The sequence below is a fragment of the Schistocerca cancellata genome, chromosome 1, assembly GCF_023864275.1.
Source record: "Schistocerca cancellata isolate TAMUIC-IGC-003103 chromosome 1, iqSchCanc2.1, whole genome shotgun sequence".
NCBI lineage: Eukaryota > Metazoa > Arthropoda > Insecta > Orthoptera > Acrididae > Schistocerca > Schistocerca cancellata.
The window spans coordinates 1271374356-1271391817 of NC_064626.1; positions in this window are offsets into that span (position 1 = coordinate 1271374356).

Sequence of the window (17462 nt, forward strand, 5' to 3'; positions counted from 1 at the left end):
AGCTCAGCAGTATTTTCGACGTATGCCGCTATTTTGTTTCCTGTTTAGAATTCCTTTCGTTGAAAACGACTGTAGTCTAATGACTGGCAACAGTTGGACATTTACACATGTAAATTAGATCACATTTCCAGTGACGATGTCAAACGAAAATAAATAAGTAAATAAAAGGAACGAGTTCATTGTAAGGTGGTTGGGGTAAGTTTCGATAGCAAAATGGATCGAGTAAATATAGTTAGTTGAATGTAAAACTTCCGAAGCTTGCAATAGGGCAAAGCATCTTCTCATATTGATCTACGTTTGTTTCGACAGGATTCAGTAATACGGAACTATATCATCTTCATTTGTAGCTTTACGATAGAAAGAAAATCTTTCATCTAAATAAAACTGCAGAATCCAAAACAATACCAAACATTTTGTCCAAAAATAAGAGCTTCGTAGTGATACGCACGCCCAGGCGTTTCTGCCTGCAACAGACCTGGCGTTCGCCGTGCCTAGCTGACGTGACGTCAGCAACAAGCGCCGAAGCCTTCCCCTGAGTCGGTGTTGGCTGCACTCAGCGTGTCCTGCTGGCGGTGCATTGCTGAACGCACCTACTTCCTTTGGTGTTGCCGTCCAAGTGCAATTCCTCTTATCCCTGCCCATCTCTGCAGCTGGCAAAGACGGACAAGCGAGCAGAGTCCAGAATGAGATTTTCACTCTGTAGCGGAGTGTACGCCGATATGATACTTCCTGGCAGGTTATAACTGCGTCCCGGACCGAGACTTAAACTCGGGACCTTTGCCTTTTGTGGGCAATTGCTCTACCGACTGACCTGCCCAAGCATGACTCACGCCCCATCCTCACAGCTTTACTTCTGCCAGTACCTCGTCTCCTACCTTCCAAACTTCACAGAAGCTCTTTTGAGAACCTTGCAGAACTAGCACTCCTGGAAGAAAGCAGCTTCTGTGAAGGCCACGAAAGGCAAAGGTCTCGAATTCGAGTCTCGGTCCGGCACATAGTTTTAATCTGCCAGGAAGTTTCGAGCAAGCGGAGCGAATGTCCGTACTGCGTTGATCAATTCTACAGACTCTGGAAGCTGCACCGAGGGAGGGAAACTGACTGTGGAGTGTGGACGGATTGCCAGTTGTAGCTGCCAAGGACGGTAGTTTTATGCCCTGTGGCGTATGTTCACTGCAAAGGGTGTGAGCTTAGTTTTCATGCCCAAGCAACTGCCAAAAATCAACACATTATAAAGAGAAATGGTAGGCGCTGCTTGGGTAAAAAATTATACGGATGAGGGGGTGAACTGATCGCCGTACTTAGCTTCGAGTAGTTTCAGCGACTAGTGATGAAGAGATATTGGTCGACCGCGACAAGGAGGGTTGCGGATTGGGGTGCCCGTTGGAGGGGACATCACTGGCTACGAAGCAGTCGCTATCTTCATCAAGGACGGCAGATGAAATTGGCCGCAGCGCCAGGAAGACAAAGAAAGCATTGTGCGTCTATATCAGGGGCGGGCAAACGTTGCACGCGGCTCATGAGCGCACAGCGCTGCACGTGTGCTGCTCGCGTGCAGGCGTCGACCGGGGCTGTGGCGACAGCCGGCAGGTTGCGGCAGTGCAGTGCCAGGCTAAGCTGCGGACGTTGATGCGAAGCGAGCACTATGTACTGAACGTTGTATTTCAAGAAACGGAGATATGGAGATTTGCTATCTTTTAAAAAGTAATGGGAGAATCATTTTTTCTTTGTGCAAAATCGTCAAAATTCGAAATGTTTAATATGTGGCAGTATTCTCGCTGGTCAACGGAAGTTTAGTATTGAAGGCCATTATAATAAATTTCACAAGGACGAGTACAACTTATTGTCGGATTCTGAGCGGATGGGGAATTGACTGAACTTAAGAAGAGCGATCTGACGATACCAGATGAATCTGTCGTAGTTGGCCGAGCGGAGTGGCCGAGCGGTTCTAGGCACTACAGTCTGGAACCGCGCGATCGCTATGGTCGCAGGTTCGAATCCTGCCTCGGGCATGGATGTGTGTGATGTCCTTAGGTTAGTTAGGTTTAAGTAGTTCTAAGTTCTAGGGGACTGATGACCACAGCAGTTAAGTCCCATAGTGCTCAGAGGCATTTGAATTTGTCGTAGTTGCTGTTGTCACGAGAGATCTGCGGTTTTCTCTCGTCCTGTCTCTCATCTAACTGATTTAACATTTTATGGAGCACTGTTTTCAAGTTTTAAGGACGACAACAATAATAGCCCAGCGGTATGTGCAAGTTATAAGACTGCGCTTAATATAGCGAGAGCTGGGAAACCATTTGCTGAATTAATAAGTCTCGGTTAAGAGCAAACATCAGTGATGATAACTGTTTGTGTTTGTCTGTATGTAGAAATTCCAGATATTAAAGTATTGTAAAGTCCACCTGTGATAATTAAATAAAACGTATGGTAGGTAATAGGTACTCTTTCAAACCATGATTTCTTTCAAGCAGTCCTACTAACCTTATTCATTCACTCAATAAAGCAAGCTAGGAAACAAAACGCGTTACAGAGGAAGGAGCGGACAGAAGGTATGGTGGGGATGGGAGATAAGCGGGTGGCCAGCTTGCCCCTGTGTGCACGCCGAACGACTGTCAACTGCACGCGTGCAAGTGCACCGCACATGTGCAGGATTCCTGCCCGCCCCTGGTCTACATCATTGTATGGTGCATGGCGGAGGGCGTCTCGTACGACTACTAGTCATTTGCTCTCCTGTTCAAATTGCAAACAGACCGAGCGAAAAACGACTGCCTAAAAGTACGAGTCCTAATTTCTTGTGTCTTTTCTTCAAACGTATGTTGGCGGCAGTAGATTCTTTCTGCAGTCGGTCTCAAACGCCGTTTCTCTAAATTTGGCCAATAATGGCCTCGCGGAAAGAGCATCGTCTTTCCTCCAGGGATTCCCATTTTACTTCACGAAGGACCTCCGTATTACTTTCGTGCTGATCGAACCCACCGGTAGCAAATCTAGGGGCCCGCCTGTGAATTGTATCGATGTCTTCCTTTAATCCGACCTGGTGGGGATCCCAAGCACTCTAACAGTACTTAAGAATGGGTGGAACTAACGTGCTGTACGCAATGTCCTTTACGGATAACCAACACCATCCCAAAGTCTCCCGATAAAATGAAATCGAGCACTCTCCTACCACTACCAATCTCATCTGTTCATTCTATTCAGTTTTGCCTTCCAACGTTTGGTATAGACGGTGAAGCGAAGTGAATGTGTCACGCTGCAGCCTACTAATTCTGTATTCGAACGTTTTCCCTACTGATCTGCATTAAGTTACATTTTCTACATTTAGAGTAAGCTGCCGCTGATCATACCAACTAGAAGTTTTGTCTGTGTCGTCTCGCGTCTTCCTACAGTCGTTCAACGACGACGGATACTTCCCATACATCACAGTGTCATCACTAAAGAGCTGTAAATTGCTGCTCGCACACTTGCCTGGGGCGCTCGTGGCGCCGGCCGTTGTGGCCGAGCGTTTCTAGGCGCTTTAGTCCGGAACCGCGCTGCTGCTACGGTCGCAGGTTCGAATCCTGCCTCGGGCATGGATGTGCGTGATGTCCTTAGGTTAGTTAGGTTTAAGTAGTTCTAAGTTCTAGGGGACTGATGATCTCAGATGTTTAGTCCCATTGTGCTTAGACCCATTTGCACCATTTGGCACTCATGACGATACTATTGCCTCTGATGGATTCTCGCCGTTGAGGACCACCTACTGGTCTCTACTGCTTAAAAAGTCTTCGAGCCACTCAGGTACCTGGGTGCCTCAACAGTATGCTCGGACGTTCGTCAACAATACGCAGTGGGGCACTGTGTCAAAACCTTCCTGGAAAGCTAGGGATATGGAATGTTACTGTTGCGCTCCATCGATGGTTTGTAGCATATCCTGTGAGAAATGGGCAAAGTGAGTTTCGCAGGAGCAGTTCGTGTTGATTTGTGGACAGAAGCTTTTACATCTCAAGGGAATTTATTATGTTCGAACTTTACAATTTGTACAGAAAGCAGATGGCAGTCACACGAGTCGAGGGGTATGAAAGGGAAGCAGTGGTTGGGAAGGGTGTGAGACAGGGTTGTAGCCTAACCCCGATGTTATTCAATCCGTATATTGAGCAAGCAATGCAGGAAGCAAAAGAAAAGTTCGAAGTAGGTACTAAAATCCATGGAGAAGATATAAAAACTTTGAAACTTTGAGGTTCGCCGATGACATTGTAATTCTGTCAGAGACAGCAAAGGACTTGCAAGAGCAGTTGAACGGAATGGACAGTGTCTTGAAAGGAGGGTATAAGATGTACATCAACAAAAGCAGAACAAGGATAATGGAACGTAGTCGAATTAAATCGGGCGATGCTGAGGGAATTAGATTAGGAAATGAGACACTTAAAGTAGTAAAGGAGTTTTGCTATTTAGGGAGTAAAATAACTGATGATGGTCGAAGTAGAGAGGATATAAAATGTAGACTGGCAATGGCAAGGAAAGCGTTTCTGAAGAAGAGAAATTTGTTAACATGGAGTATAGATTTGTGTGTCGGGAACTCGTTTCTGAAAGTATTTGTATGGAGTGAAACCATGTATTGAAGTGAAAAATGGACGACAAGTAGTTTGGACAAGAAGAGAATAGAAGCTTTTGAAATTTGGTGCTACAGAAGAATGCTGAAGATTGGATGGGTAGATCAGATAACTAATGTGGAGGTATTGAATAGAATTGGGGGGTAGAGAAGTTTGCGGCACAACTTGACTAGAAGAAGGGATCGGTTGGTAGGACATGTTTTGAGGCATCAAGGGATCACCAATTTAGTACTGGAGGGCAGCGTGGAGGGTAAAAAATCGTAGAGGGAGACGAAGAGATGAATACACTAAGCAGATTCAGAAGGATGTAGGCTGCAGGGGTACTGGGAGATGAAGAAGCTTGCACAGGATAGGGTAGTAGCATGGAGAGCTGTATCAAACCTGTCTCAGGACTGAAGACTACGACAACAACAACAGAATGTGTGGCCTGACATGACCTGGGGGAGCCACGGAATAGCTAGCCCATCGCAGTGCAGGGGTGTGGTGGGATGGGGTGGGGTGGGGTGTGGTGTGGTGTGGTGTGGTGGGCAGGCGCCAGCAGGTGTCCCTCGTCCGGCTCCCTGATTTACGGAGATGCCGCCGGCACTTGCGTCTCGCCGCTGGCTGATTCACGACGCGGTCGCAGCGGCGGTAAGCCGGCAGCGCTGTTTAAATATTTACCCGACAATCGGCCGTCTGGCGGGACTTTTGCAGCCGGCTCGGCTCGCCCGCGGCCAGAAGAAGTCCGTAAATCGGCGCTGCTGGCGTAATTACGATTTACTGTCGGGCCGGCCGTCGGCAGGTGGCGGGACACGTGGGAACCGCCCGCGCCGCGTCGGCGCACCTGTGGCCGCCGTAAAAGCGCGGAAAAAGCTGGAGAGCTGGAGCGCTGGAGAGCTGGAGAGGTGGGCGCTGCGCCGCGCCAGATGGCGGGCCGGTCGCGCCGCAGTTGCCCACTGCTGGCCACCGTCCTCAGCTCCGGTGGGTGGCACAGGCTGCGCGAAGGCTAGCTGGCAGCCAGAGGCGTGACACAGGTCGCGGCGTAAGAGCCCGGGGCATTTGATTCGACTGAAGAGTTCCGAGCAAGCAGAACAGGTCTTTCTCAAGGGAGAGGAATCTCCAGACGTAAAAGAAACATCCAGGGTACTTCGACGCCGTGCTATAGGATTATTACTGCTCACAATACGCCTGAATCACGTAACGGAAAAAATCGCAAACTCCCTGAGGCTGTCCCTAGATGATGCTGTTAATGACGACGCTAGACAGTTGCAGTGAAATACACGAAGACCAGCAGAAATTCGAGGCTTGATGCAGCGATTCGAAGTTGACCCTCGATATAAACAAATACGACAATACGGGGAGACACCCGTTACTGTACGATTACACAATCGCAGCACAATCAGCGGAAACTGCTTATCTGGGAGTAGGTCAACGCAATGCTTGAAAGTGAAACGACCACAGCAAACTAATCTCAGGAAAGGCTTTATTTGATATTCATTCACTGCAAGTACACCCCCAGATCAGTTTCTGTGTGATTTTCCTAAATCGTTCCAGCAAATGCCGGGCCGGCTCCTTTGAAAGGGCGCTGTCGATCACCCTCTCCAACCATGAAACTTTTCGAGCTCGCACTGAGCTCGAGATAGACGGAACGTTAAACCCTAATCTTCCTTCCTCCTGAAAGTACACTCTAAGGCCAACAAAAGAAACAACGCATCACGAATAAATTATTCTATTTGGGCGGAAATGGGTATATGTGACGTACTCGTACAGACAAATCATTTCTTTGTCTGTTCAGGAAAATTGGATGATTTATTCAAATGAAAAAGCGGCCGTAACGTTTTGGTCAACCTCCGGGTCTTATGAAAGCAATTATTGGGCCTGGCATTGATCGATAGACTTATTGGATGTCTTCGTGAGGGACATCGTGCCAAATTCTGTCCAGTCCCGAGCTGGTAAAAGGCCACTTTCCATAATGGTCCAAATGTTCTCATTAGGGGACAGATCCAGCGGCCTTGGTGGCCAAGGTAGGGTTTTACATGCACTAGGACAAGCAGTAGAAACTCCCGCCCTGTGTGGGTGGACATTATCTTGCTCAAATGTAGGCCTAGGATAAGTTGCCACGCAGGGCAACAAAACAGAACGTAGAATATCGTCGACGTACCGCTGTGCTGCAAGGGTGCCGTGTGTGACAACCAAAGGTGTGCTGCTATGAAACGAAATGGCAACCCACACCTTCACTCTTGGCTGTCCGGCCTAAAGTCCGACTAGCACTGGTACAAAGGGCATTTCTCTCCAAGAGAAGTCTACTGGTATCAAACATAGGTGTTAATTCGAGCAAGAAATTCGTGAGAATCTATGTTGGGATCAGGCATTGTATGGCTGTGAAACAGAAAACCGGAACAAAAGAGAATCGAAGCATTAGAGATGCAGTGTTAGAGAAGAATGTTCAAAATTATATGGAGTTATAAGACAAGAAATGAGGAGGTTCTCCGCGGAATTGGCGAGGATAGGACTGTATGCAGAACACTGACAAGGAGAAGGGACAGGATTATGTCTGCAGCTCGTGGTCTAGTGGCTAGCGTGGCTGCCTCTGGAACACGAGGTCCCGGGCTCGATTCCAGGCCGGGTTGCGGCTCTTCTCTGCCCGGGGACTGGGTGTTTGTTTTTTCGTCATCATTTCATCATCATCATCATCATTCGTGACATTGGTTAGACTGGACTATGTACAAAAACTCGGCTGTGTAAAAATTGGTACTTTGCACAGGTGCTGATGGGTGCCCCAAAAACCAAACATCATCATTATCATGATAAGACACCTGTTAAGACATCATGGAATAACTCCCAGCCGCTCGGAGTGGCCGAGCGGTTCTAGCCGCTACAGTCTGGAACCGCGTGACCGCTACGGTCGCAGGTTCGAATCCTGCCTCGGGCACGGATGTGTGTGATGTCCTTAGGTTAGTTAGGTTTAAGTAGTTCTAAGTTGTAGGGGACTGATGACCTCAGATGTTAAGTTCCATAGTGCTCAGAGCCGTTTGAGCCAATAACTCCCATAGTACAAGAAGGGGCTGTAGAGAGTAAAGAATGTAAGGGAAGACGGAGATTTGAATACATCCAACAGATAATTGAGCACGTATGTTGCAAGTACTACTCTGAGATGAAGAGGTTGGCATAGGAGAGGAATTCGCAGCGGGCCACATCAGAGCAGTCAGGAGGCTGATAACTCAATACATAAAGAAATAAATCACATTCGCTGGCTTCGCAGACTGTCAAAGAGATGGTTGGCTTCCAACATAACCTAGTCCTAGGGATGCACTACTGATAAGTCCGTTACCCCAAACCATATTTCAGAAACTATTACAGAAGCATTTTCTAAATATCGACAGTGTGAAGTCGCAGCTCACTTTGTGCAGGTACGGCGTCACACGGCACTGCATCGTTAGTCGGAGATGAGAGGCGACGTCCGGCAGGCGCGCCGAGCCGAGCTGAGCGCTGCGCAGGGAGGCGGGCGGACACGTGTTAGCGGCGGGGGGCGCAGGGAACCCCGGCCGACCGAGAATCGCCACGCGGGCTAACAAATCTAATTCCCGCTATCACCGGCCGCCATCGCGCAATAATTGAAAAATGAGGGCAGCACCGGGGGAGGCGGCCGGCCGCTGGTTATTATTACGTGGCGGTCCGGGCAGCCTCCAGCGCCGCTCTCCAGGCACACCTGCGGCACCTTCCGCCTGCCCCCTCCAGCCGGCACGTTTCACGGCCGCTTCGGAAATGCGCAGCACGAAGTCTGAGGGTTAGACGCGCCGGCAGAGGCGCCTGCCCTTTACACACCCCCGTCGCTTTTCACTCTCTGAAGACACTTGCAAGTGTTTTGAGACAGGAAAATAGGAACCTAAGGGCTGACGAAACAAATACCAAAGCATTTTGGTAACACTCGTAACTACCGAGAAACAAACACGAACTTTGTTTTGCTAAATGAAACTACGGTATTTTCTGGGCGGAAAATATTTAAGAGATAATCATCATCATCATCATCATTTAAGACTGATTATGCCTTTCAGCGTTCAGCCTGCAGCATAGTCCCCCTTACAAAATTCCTCCATGATCCCCTATTCAGTGCTAACATTGGTGCCTCTTCTGATGTTAAATGGTTCAAATGGCTCTGAGGACTATGGGACTTAACATCTGTGGTCATCACTCCCCTAGAACTTAGAACTACTTAAACCTAACTAACCTAAGGACATCACACACATCCATGCCCGAGGCAGGATTCGAACCTGCGACCGTAGCAGTCGCGCGGCTCCGGACTGAGCGGTTAGAACCGCTAGACCACCGCGGCCGGCTCTGATGTTAAGCCTATTACTTCAAAATCATTCTTAACCGAATCCAGGTACCTTCTCCTCGGTCTGCCCCGACTCCTCCTACCCTCTACTGCTGAATCCATGAGTCTCTTGGGTAACCTTGCTTCTCCCATGCGTGTAACATGACCCCACCATCTAAGCCTGTTCGCCCTGACTGCTACATCTATAGAGTTCATTCCCAGTTTTCCTTTGATTTCCTCATTGTGGACACCCTCCTGCCATTGTTCCCATCTACTAGTACCTGCAATCATCCTAGCTACTTTCATATCCATAATCTCAACCTTATTGATAAGGTAGCCTGAATCCACCCAACTTTCGCTCCCATAAAACAAAGATGGTCGAAAGTTTGAACGGTGCACAGATAACTTAGTCTTGGTACTGACTTCCTTCTTGCGGAAGACAGTAGATCGTAGCTGAGCGCTCACTACATTAGCTTTGCTACACCTCGCTTCCAGTTCTTTCACTACGTTCCCATCCTGTGAGAATATGCATCCTAAGTACTTGAAACCGTCCACCGGTTCTAACTTTGTTCCTCCTATTTGGCACTCAATCCGTTTATATCTCTTTCCCACTGACATTACTTTCGTTTTGGAGATGCTAATCTTCATACCATAGTCCTTACTTTCTGATCTAGCTCTGAAATATTACTTTGCAAACTTCCAATCAAATCTGACATCGAAGAGATAAATTCAACGAAAAAGCTTATACTCTGTAGTGACGTCAGTAGCCAACACTTCACGATGGTTTTCGGATATTAGGTTGCTGGTTCGACTCCTTAGTGTGACCAAAATTTTCTGCGTTAGCATTTGAAAGACAAGAGGAGAAGTGGCGATGGCGTTCAGCTCCTGATTTTGACACTTCGCTCCAGTGTCCTCGGTTCGGTTCCAAACCACTCCCTCGTGTGAGGGCATGTGGCACTGTCGATGAGGGTGCGTGCGTTGCATGGAAAACTGCACAGAGTACGCGAGTGGTGTTGCTGCGGCCGTCTGAACGGCACGCAGCCTGGAAATGTTCTCCGCGCTCTACGCAAACTAGCGACGTCGAAGCCAGCAATACGTGATGTTAACGCCAGTCTCGACGGAAAGCTGCGTGTTCGAATGAAGAGGTTGTTTCTCATCATGCTAAAGAATTTATAATTTTTCTTCCTACATTAAATGCAAGGCTCTAGCACGGCTTTGCTTCTCCTGTGAGCGGAGCAAATTCTGGTTTGAGTTTCACATCACGGAATGTCTACACAGTCAATTACATCTATTGTGTCACTGATTAATGTATTAATTATCACGTTCGCAAACAGGAAAAGACGTGTTATGCTTTTAATAATGTACCGAATTACCTGTTGGTTCTCAAGTTTCGTCTTCTAGGATCGCGCGTTACTATCATTTTGTTTTCAGTCTGAAAGTAATGAACTTACATTTAGCCTACGTATTATTTAGGCTACATAGAAAAAAAACTTTTGGAAATATTGACTGGAATGTGCTCTTTGCAATTCTGATGATGTCACTGGTAAATACAGAGAGCGGAAGGGTGTCTACGTCTTATACAGAAAACACTCGAGGGACGTGAAAGGGAGACAGTAGCTGAGAATGAAGTAAAATTGGGTTGTAGCCGACGCCGATACTCATCACACGGGACAACCTGTAGAGGAAGCCAAGGAGAAGTTTGGAAAAAGAGTTATGGTCATGCAGAGCTAATACAAGCGTTGAGATTTGCCGATGACACTGTAATTCTGACAGAGCCGGCAAAGGGCTTGGAAGATGAGTTGAAGGAAATAGATAATATCTTTAAAAGAGATTATAAAAAAGACATTAACAAACGTATAACTAAGAGAACGTAGTATATTCGGATTGAGCCGTATGATATTGAAGAACGTGTATTAGAAAATGAGACTCTGGCAGTAGTAGATAAGTTTTGCTATTTGGGCCTGAAAATAACTCACGATAACTGAATGAAAAAGGGTCTAAAACGTAGACTGGAAATACCAAGAAGAAGCTTTCCGAAAAGAGAAAAATATGTTAACACAGAGCATAAATCAAGATGTTAATAACTATTTTCTGAAGACAATTGTCAATAGAGTGTAGCAGTGTGTGGTAGTGAAGCGAAATAGATGAGGAAACGAGGTTTTCAGGAACTGATGATATAAGAAATGATGAAGTTAGGTGGGCACACCGAGTAACTAATTACGAGATGCTAAATCGAATTTTGCAGAAAAGAAATTCGTTACACAGCTCAGTTAAAAGAGAGAGTGAGGTTGTGAGTGGAGACAAGTGGGAGAGCGGGGGGTCGGAAGGGGGGGGGCGGGAGGTGATTGCGGAGGCAGTCGAACGCTCGGCTACAGTAGGCAGGCTCGAGTGGATGTAGTTATGCAAAGATGAAATGGTTTGCAGAGGAGCTGCTCGAAACCAGTCTTCGAAGCGATGTCCGCAGCAACATTATGAAGTGTAACGACTTTTCCGGGCGAGTGGAGGAATGCTCGGAGCAGGAATGTGGAATGCGCTCCGGCACGTTCCCGCCCGTGCGCGTGTGAACTCGTAAGTCTGCCGCGTAGCCTCGGCGGGTCCGCGCCCGCGGCTGCGAGCGCAGATGCGGAAGGCCTGGCCGGCCGGGCCCGGCCCGTTCCCACGCCCGGATGCGCGGCACGCCGCCGTGTCGTGTCGCGTCACCATTAGTCCAGCCAGCAGCCGGCCGGTGCACGTCTCGCGGGCCCGCTCATCCGCTACCTCGACAGCCACAAGTGTCCGTGTCTGTGTCTGCGGCTGAACACCTGTGCAGGCTCCCGTGGCCGGGTCACGGCACAGCCGTCACTCGCCACCTGCTGGCTCCAATCTACAGACAACTTGGCAGCATCAGCCCACTTACCAGTGTAGCCTGGCCGGGAAAGCTGTCGTAAAACGGTTCTATCCTCCTCTGAGACATGCCCTTAACATCCTGCGAACTGACAAAGGGACGCGGCTGACGGCCGAGCTGGTCCCACAAATGTTGCGTCGGGAACACATCTGGAGTACCTTAACAGCACGCAGATACACTACTGGCCATTTAAAATTGCTACACCACGAAGATGACGTCCTACAGACGCGAAATGTAACCGACAGGAAGAAGATGCTGTGATATGCAAATGATTAGCTTTTCAGAGCATTCACATAGGGCTGCCGCCGGTGGCGACACCTACAACGTGCTGACATGACGAAAGTTTCCAACCGATTGCTCATACACAAACAGAAGTTGACCGCCGTTGCCTGGTGAAACGTTGTTGTGATGCCTCGTGTAAGGAGCATAAATGCTTACCATCACGTTTCCGACTTTAATAAAGGTCGGATTGTAGCCTATCCCGATTGCGATTTATCGTATCGCGACGTTGCTGCTCGCGTTGGTCGAGATTTAATGACTGTGAGCAGAATATGGAATCGGTGGGTTCAGGAGGGTAATACGGAACGCCGTGCTGGATCCCAACGGCCTCGCATCACTAGCAGTGCCGGCCTGTGTGGCCGTGCGGTTCTAGGCGCTTCAGTCTGGAGCCGCGTGACCGCTACGGTCGCAGGTTCGAATCCTGCCTAGGGCATGGATGTGTGTGATGTCCTTAGGTTAGTTAGATTTAAGTAGTTCTAAGTTCTAGGGGACTGATGACCACAGATGTCAAGTCCCATAGTGCTCACAGCCATTTGAACCATCACTAGCAGCGCAGATGACAGGCATCTTATCCACATGGCTGTAACAGATCGTGCAGCCACGTCTCGATCCCTGAGTCAACAGATGGGGCCGTTTGCAAGAAAACGACCGTCTGCACGAACAGTTCGACGACGTTTGTAGCAGCACGGACTCTCAGCTCGGAGACCATGGCTGCGGTTACCTTTGACGCTGCATCACAGACAGGAGCGCCTGCGATGGTGTACTCAACGAAGAACCTGGGTGCACGAATGGCAAAACGTCATTTTTTCACAAGAATCCAGGTTCATTTTACACCATCATGATGGTCGCATCCGTGTTTGGCGACATCGCGGTGAACGCACATTGGAAGCGTGTATTCGTTATCGCCATACTGGCGTATCACCCGGCGTGACGGTATGGGGTGCCATTGGTTACACGTCTCGGACACCTCTTGTTCGCATTGACGGCACATTGAACAGTGGACGTTACATTTCAGATGTGTTACGACCCATGGCTCTACCCTTCATTCGATCCCTGCAAAACCCTACATTTCAGCAGGATAATGCACGACCGCATGTTGCACTTCCTCTACGCGCCTTTCTCGATACAGAAAATGTTCGACTGCTGCCCTGGCCAGCACATTCTCCAGATCTCTGACCAATTGAAAACGTCTGGTCAATGGTGGCCGAGCAACTGGCTCGTCACAATACGCCAGTCACTACTCTTGATGAACTGTGGCATCGTGTTGAAGCTGCATGGGCAGCTGTACCTGCACACGCCATCCGAGCTCTGTTTGGCTCGATGCCCAGGCGTATCAAGGTCGTTATTACGGCCGGAGGTGGTTGTTGTGGGTACTGATTTCTCACGACCTATGCACCCAAACAGCGTCAAAATGTAATCACATGTCAGTTGTAGTATAATATATTTGTCCAATGAATACCCGTTTATCATCTGCATTTATTCTTGGTGTAGCAATTTTAATGGCCAGTAGTGTAGTTCATAGAGACACGCGCTATGTGTGGGCTAATGATGACACGCAGCTGCTGCCGCATGAGATGTAGCACATAAGCACGCAAAATGCCCGTGACGTACTGTTGTATCCTGCATAACGTCAAAAACACAAACCTAGCTGAACTGTTGACATTGCATCTGCTGAATAATATCCAAATTTTTTATATCGGGTTGTGATACTACGCAGAGGCCATTTGAACGTGGTGGACATATCCGCACCGTCCTGTGGGTGAAAAATGAGCAATACCGTTCTTCTGTTATTTGCAAACACTGGAGCCAGAGGTTCTGTCACGGTGTGGGCGTGTGTGACGAGAGCAGCACTGGGGTGCTAAGCCCCGCCTGTACCGCGGCTGTGCCCCGATTGTGTGCCGCCGTGCACGCACATTCAACACCACACTGTAATGGATGCCGACGGTAGTGCTCAGTCACAACGACTGCTCCCCCACTGGCTTCTGCGCTGCCGTCTCAAAAAATGTTCATTTCTCACGACCCACTCCACTCGCTTCTGTTTATTATGTCCACTCGTGGCTGCCTAATTCGTTTTCCTGACGTTTTAAATGTATCTACCATTTGACTGACACAAAAATCACGACTGTAATAGTCTGCTGACTACGTGTTCATGGAGAAATGCGAAGAAAAGTAGAAATTTTTCTAAATGTTAATCACGGTATGAAATATCGGTATGACAAAGGGAGATACACTGAAGAGCCAAAGAAACTGGTACACCTGCGTAATATCCTGTAGGGCCCTCGCGTGCACACAGAAATGCTGCAACTGGACATGTCTTGGACTCGACTAATGTCTGAAGTAGTGTTCGAATTGACACCATCAATCCTGCAGGGCTGTCCATAAATCTGTAAGAGGACGAGGCGTTGGAGATCTCTTCTGAAAAGCACGTTGCAAGGCAACCCAGATACGCTCAATAACGTTCATGTCTGGACAGTTTAGTGGTCAGCTGAAGTGTTTAAACTCAGAAGAGCAATTCTGGACGTGTGGGGGTGTCGTATTGTGCTGGTGGAGTTGCTTAAGGGGCTCCGGAAAGGCTCAAAATCATGAAAAGTTCAATTTTTACTTTTTTGCGTTTTCTGAATCTGCAGACTATTACCTTTTAATAGATATATAATTTATTCAATTCCGAAGACTACAACTATTTTTAAATTTTTTTTTGAAATGTGTTCTACATGGGCGTGACCCACTGTGGCGCTGTTAAACTGCTGTCAAATGATGTTATTATTAACGTCCGTGTTCAGCAGGTACATTTTAGTGATGTGAGATAAAGTATGTGTTGTGGCTAACCTATTTTCAGAGATTTAGTAGCACCTGAACTGTTGAAAAAGTGTATTCATGGAAAAACTCGAAACCCCAATTAAAGTGTAAATAGTGTTATATGGTCGAGAATCCCCAAGACTGTATTTGTTGGAATAGAAACACTTCACTTTGGTGTGTATGATGCTGTTGGGACTTTCAATGATGGCAACATTGTAAGGTGCAAGGTATTTAGAAATATGGGAATGAAGATAGGTTCTAACATGGTACGAGCGATGCTTGCTTTAGACAAGGAACGCCTTCGGGCTGCAGACAGGGCTGTAAAGAGTCTAGAAATACAAGCAAGAGTAAACAGGAGGAGGAACAAGAGGCAGCTGGAGGAGGAGTTTGCAGAGGATGAAGATAATCCATCCTATGGACCTGGAACGCACTAAAAAGTTAATCCAATCTTTGTCGCTCGATTCCCAAAACTTTTATTTTCTCATACTAATTACATGTTTTCTAAGGATCTTCGAAACATATTTATTTCAAACTTTCAGTAAATGTTACACAGTACCTTCTGCATAATTTAAGACAGCCTTTTTCCAAAAAACTGTATATTTTTGAATATATAAATAAAAAATTGCAAAAAAATGTTGTGAATTTTCATTACAATTGAAAAAAAATCATCTTTAATAACGGAACTAAAATTTTGTAAAATCCCTGTGTTAAGTTGTAGCCCATATTCCAATAAATAATCTGTAAAAAGTTCAACTTCCTACCTCAAATACTTTGTGAGGAAAGATGTAATTTATAAGCGTTATTTTAACATTGCAAGTATAGGGCGTTCCGGAGCCCCTTAAGTCCGTCGGAATGCAGGGTCCATGGGTTCATGAGGTTGTCTCCATACCCGTACAAGTCCTTCCGCTAGAGACAATTTGAAACGAGACTTGTCCGATCAGACAACATGTTTCCAGTCATCAATAGTCCGATGTCGGTGTTAACGTCCCAGGCGAGGCGCAAACCTTTGTGCCGTGCAGTCATCCAGGGCACACGAGTTGGCCTTCGGCTCCGAAAGCCCATGTCGATGAACATGTAACACGTCAGCCTCAGTTGCAAATAGAAACCAAGCTTTACCCAGGTTTCAGCCAAAATAATTTGGCCTTCTTCAGAAGCAAGTAACTAGTTACTACGGTGCTACAGTTTTATACTTGGCATGGCCAAACTTTGGCATGCAGTAGTTTAGTGTCACTCGCTTCTGAAGAAGGCCAAATTATTTGGGCTGAAGCCTGCGTAAAGCTTTGTTTCTATTTGCAACTGAGGCTGACCTGTTACATGTTCAGTTATCACGGTCGCTGACAGGGCTGCACAATGTTAAAAATTCCAGATCGGTGACGTTTTGTTGCATGGTTCGCACTCTAACTCTTGATAACGCAGCATTCAAATCTGCAGCAATTTGCAGAAGGGTTGCACTTCTGTCACGCTAAACGATTCCCTTCAGTCGTCGTTGGTTCCGTTCTTGCACGATCTTTCTCCGGTCGCAGCGATGTCGGAAACTGATGTTTTACCGGATTCCTGATGTTCACGGTGCACTCGTGAAGAGGTCTCACGGGAAAATCCCCACTTCGTCCCTACGTCGGAGATGCTGTGTCCCATCGCTCGTGCACCGACTGTAACACCACGTTAAAACTCATTTAAATCTTGATAACCTGCCATTGTAGCAGCAGTAACCGATCTAACAACTGTGCCAGACATCTTTTGTCTTATATAAGCGTTGCCGGCCGCAGCGCCGTATTCTGCCTCTTTAGTGATCTCTGTGATTCAATACCCATGCCTATACCAGTTTGTTTGGCGCTTCGGTGTCGTTCGTTAGGACAAACAACTTGGCGGCATTCATTAGTGACGCCACCCCACGAAAGTCAGTAACGCTGATAAATGATATTCCGGAACAACGTAATAATCGGCGATACGTTCATTTGAGACGAAATTTTTTGAGGATCTGCATACCAGTGTCGCAGTCAATTACTTCATTAACACATTAGTATCGTTATTTCAAAGCAGATTTACCAATGCGGAATAGCAAAATCAATAGTCAGCGATGTAGCGTAAGAACCGGAAGGTGACCTTTATATGGTGGCTTGGACAAGTTACGTTGCGCACTATGAAAACTCATCCAAAATTTTAAGGAAGACAACTAAGCTGCGTGCAAACGTGATCGTTAAGGTGTGTCAGCGGCCGCAGTATGACGGCGGTACGTGCTCGCTGAGAGATGACGTGGAGCTGGAGCTCGGGTGGAAGGGCCCTGTGGATTCCAGCGCGCTGGAACGCTGCCAGCGCCGGCGACACACGTGGGAAGCCCGTGACATTCCGCGGTCCGCCTATTGTCTAATTAGCGATCTCGTGCGCGATACGCCCACACCAGACGATGACCTTCTTTAGAAAACTCTCCACCTGCCCGCTCGCGGCACGCGATAAGCTCGCGCCAAGGGCCTGTTCGTGTTCGATTAATTTCCGCGAAAATCTGAATAAGAGCGCGCACAGTAGCTCGTGACGCGGGCACTATTAAAAACGAGGCAGTGAGGAAATTATCGATCGGTTCATTGTCTAGAACCATAGGACACGCTCGCTGTTCCGCGTGTCTGTCTTCTGA